Genomic DNA, 4,283 nt, shown 5'->3' with positions numbered 1-4,283 from the left:
TATATATGGTTTATATAACATTTTTATTCCTAAAAAATTTGGTGATTTTTCTTTTCTTCTGGCAGTCGACAGTATTTTCTGATTCATTGAGTGATAAAGAGATATCCAAAAATCTCTGCAAAAACCTTTAAATATCACATGTCAACATTATTTATGATGTGCTATTAATATGATATGATATATTAAATAATTCATGCAAGTTAGTGCATACTTGCATATTTAAACAACATTTCAGAAAACTTGCAAAACAAAAATAAATGTCAAAGTTCTGTGATTAATCAACTTAGGAATTATGGTGATATCGATTGGTTACATTTATCGATTAGTTATATATAACATGCTTGAAACAAGAAGTGAACTTATACAACAATTGAAATATAATTGTCTAAAAATAATCAGGTTTCCAAAAATTATGGCTGTGTTTCATCAGAAATAGTTGTTTATCAAGGAGACAACTTTGTTTGTAAAGGAGATGAAATATTAGATGTGATGTAAATTCATAAAAATCAAGATACATATCACAGTAACACTTTACAGTAAGGCCCATTAGTTAATCCATTAACTGACATTAAACTAATCATAAGAAATACATTTGTTACAGAATTGATTAATCTCTGTTAAAGGTGGGGTAAGTGATTTCTGGTAGCCAATGTTGACATTTCAAATCATCAAAACAAACACGCCCCTACCCCAAAAGGGTCTCACCCCTATTTTGATAGCTCCGCCCCACGCCATCTTGCAGTACCACCGCGTGTGACGTCACGGGGTTGGTTCGCTCCGATGGCCAGTGAAGTAATAGAAGTAGGGCTGCACGATAAATCGCATGCGATATTTAACGCGCATCTTGTCAGAAAGCCGGTTCTGTAATCAGCGGTAAATCTCCATCACCTGCGGCCTAGATAAGATGCGCGTTAAATATCGCATGCGATTTATCATTACATTACATTGAAAGCACTGTTAAGTCCATAATAAGTGGATGGCGGCGCCCTTGCTCTAAAAGCTATAACAAAACAACCTTTTTTCTTTAAAATGGTTACATTAATCATGTTTGTTATATATTTTTTAATCAAAGTGGAAATCACTTTACTAAATAATGTTAACTTAACTGCTTCACTTCCACTTTAAGACTCTCATCAACAGACGACTGGTTTTGGGTGCAGGAAGGGGCACTGTTAGTGCTTTATAAAGTAAGCTGCACAACTGTTCAATGAATCGCCTGCTATTTTGAACGTGATTTTGCGTAGCTTGTCAGTGAACTACGGCTCTGTGTAGTAAATGCTGCTCCATCTGAACGCACGTGCTGGAGATTTACTACTAATCACCAGAAGCAGCTTTACTGACGAGATTCGCATGAAAATCGCATTCGATTTTTTGCCCAGCCCTATTATTGTGTGTATAATTATAATATTATTATTATATTTTTGAAAAATGCCTAAAAGCCCCTCCACCCTTCAAATTAAACCCCACTATAAGTATATTGCATCACTATAAGTAATTCTACATGATAAAAAGAAGGCTTCAAAAACATCGGTATTGGTGATCATATCGGTGATCAGCTCCAAAATTCTTGTTCGGAGCACCCTTATTTTTTACGTTCAGCCAAGCTAAGATTATGCAAATATGTAAAAACATAATTTAATAGCCTATATGTAAGATAAATAAAACGCTAGCTACGAAATTGGTCAAAAATAATAATTTTATATAATGTATTTTATGTAATTGTATTACAAATCAAAATGTTTAAAATGCTATTCCCAACAAAGAATGGCATTAAACTCAATCCATAATGTGACAAAATAAACTATGTTCATGACTTTCAGAAATAAAACAAAAAATAATTTTCTTTTGTGATGCTTATTTCTCCAAGGTTTTACAAATGAAATGGTTAGTTTAGGGTTAGGGTTATTTTCCAGATTAGGGAATATGGCTATTTGTTTATTTTCCAGAATTGCCCATAGCCGAATAAACACCCATATTTGAATTATGCATGCATAGAGGTGAAATGAGCGCAGCTGACATTTCCTTCAGGTTACGGGCTCATGTACTCGGTTAATTTATCAACAATCAGAGTAGACATTGCCAGTGTGCCAAACTGGCTGTACAGTTACATAAAAAATATGAATTATACATGACAGCATGCATCGAATCTAATCTACAACCTCAACATACGGCTTTACAGGCTCCAATATCACAAGGCCGAGTGTTTTAAAGCAAGAAGCACATCCGCACAATAAAAAAACAACTACTGTAACGTAAACAGAGAAATACTTACTTGTTTGTTCGGGGTTGCTGAGCTTGCGGGCACTGCTAGTCAACTCGAGTGATAACCAACGCACATGAAACTTCAAATATCCGAGCGAAACAGTCATTTAATCCATGCTGCTGTTTTTACTCCAAATATTTTGTCGCTCGTGTGTCAATCCCGTTAGGTGTCGTAACAGCTGACTTGTTTGAGCACAGCTCGCTAAAATGTTTGGAGTCGAGTTTAGACGGCTAGCTGCGCGTTAGCATGTGCTGCTACTGCTGTTCCTCTTATTTACAAAACATGACCACAGAGCTTCGCACTTATGCATGCTGTCTCAACTCCAATACGACCACAAAGACGACGGTATATGTTCTTAAAGAAAGCCACCTGATGATGGATATGTTAAGGACGCGCCATGCCTTAAGATCACCAGTGGAGTGACAGATAGCGAGCATGCTAACTTACCCGACCTGACAGTTCAGACTACCAGCAGGTCGTGCTTTACCAAACCTCATCTGTGTCTGTCTTTAAAGGACCGTTGCTTTGTCTGTCCTTTTGAAAGGAGTGCAATGAACACGAGTTTTGAGTTCCAGCACGCAGTCTATATGTTTCTCTGCTGTCTCGTGTCTCATATGCAGGTGGCGCCCTGTGGTTACTGCAGTTGACACGCTACTCGGAGTCTCAGCGGGATGTGGCTCAATACATAGTGTGCTGCCTACATAGACAGCATGTTTGGACGGCATAGGTTTAGCTGACTAGCTTATAATTCTACCGAATCTGCCTATGGCGCCCTGAAACGGTTTTGAAACACAACCCGTTTGTAACGGTAGAGTGATTCACTGACCCTTTGCTGTATCACCTTCATCAGATTGCAATCAATTATTAACTGTAGACCCTCCCAGCACAGATCCTTTAGATTAATCGTGCATTTTATATTTGGTCATTTTGAAATGCATGTTCTTGGCAGCGTGACAAGGAAATGAAAGTAAGGATGGTGAACTTGTCCTTGATACCCATGCTCTCTGTTTGACCTCTCGGTTTGGTTTTAGGTGAAAGCAAAGTATGTTTGCTATACACACGCTCCACTGCATATTCAAACTAATAATGTGCTTGTAGAGTTTTGTGATTTTTTCTTCCTATTTCAATTCATCAAAATGTCAGCCCATCTACCCAAACACCAAACAATGTGATGAATACATCAACAGCAGATTCTGACCTGGATTCTTGAGCTCAGAAAGAATGGGAACTTGCACAATTTATAAAAACTAAAAATAAACTTATTTCCTTTTAGGAAAAATCAAATATTTAGCCTATAATAATGGTTAATGGTTCTTTTACCAAGTTGTCAAGAGCCTATTTTCTAAGAGTTTGCTAACATTCCAATACATTTATGAAAACATTATTTTTGAATGTTATCGGAATGTTCAAACTTTCATTTTTAACACTTTGTGCATTTTATTTATTTATTTATTTATTTATTGGTTATATGAAGTATAAAATCTGTGGAGGATCTGTCCATGTTGAACGATTCTGTCAAAAAAGAAAGAAAAAGAAACACTTGTAAACACCATGGGAATGTTACCTTTGAATATTCTCTGAACATTCTAAAACTAGTAAAACATAATAAAACATGAATGTCCAAAATAAAACGTTTCAGTTCCACAAACAATGTATAAATAACGTTTCTGTGAGAGACCATAATTTTTTTATAACATACATTCTATTAACATTCATAACTTTGAGAGAACCCTGTCAAAACCTTAGGATTTACATTTTACGATTGATTATTATTGTTTATATATTTAAACACTTGGATACTTAAGCTGCATTTGGAATGTCATTGCATCAAATAACAACCAGATATATATTTTAAGATGTCAACAAAACATGGAAACAAAAAGATGATCAGTTCAGTTTTTAGTGTGTCAAAAATAATAATTTGTTTGCAAATATCACTGGTTTGATCTTCTTATAAGGCAATTAAATTTAAAGTTTACAAGTTTACATAGTTTACAGGATTTGTTTATATAAATATATA

The 4,283-nt window shown here is 35.4% G+C and overlaps 1 protein-coding gene across 4 annotated transcripts in view; it reads right to left on the bottom strand.

Annotated features, from left to right (window-relative positions):
- LOC107672564 (tyrosine-protein kinase JAK2-like) overlaps positions 1–2,905 on the bottom strand; it is a 36,598-nt gene extending 33,693 nt beyond the window's left edge. For 2 of the 4 annotated variants that reach the window (XM_016465807.1, XM_016465804.1), the window contains exon 1: positions 2,273–2,905. The gene's annotated coding sequence lies outside the window, so the exon portion shown is untranslated. Of the gene's footprint in view, positions 1–2,268 lie in introns of all 4 variants that reach the window. The other 2 variants (XM_016465806.1, XM_016465805.1) reach the window with 2 other exon arrangements.
- Positions 2,906–4,283: the final 1,378 nt, after the last annotated feature.

The sequence above is a fragment of the Sinocyclocheilus anshuiensis genome, unplaced genomic scaffold (genome assembly GCF_001515605.1).
Source record: "Sinocyclocheilus anshuiensis isolate Anshui unplaced genomic scaffold, SAMN03320099.WGS_v1.1 scaffold176, whole genome shotgun sequence".
Classification (NCBI taxonomy): Eukaryota; Metazoa; Chordata; class Actinopteri; order Cypriniformes; family Cyprinidae; genus Sinocyclocheilus; species Sinocyclocheilus anshuiensis.
Note: the sequence above shows the minus strand (reverse complement) of the source record. Positions and strands in the feature narration are given on the sequence as shown.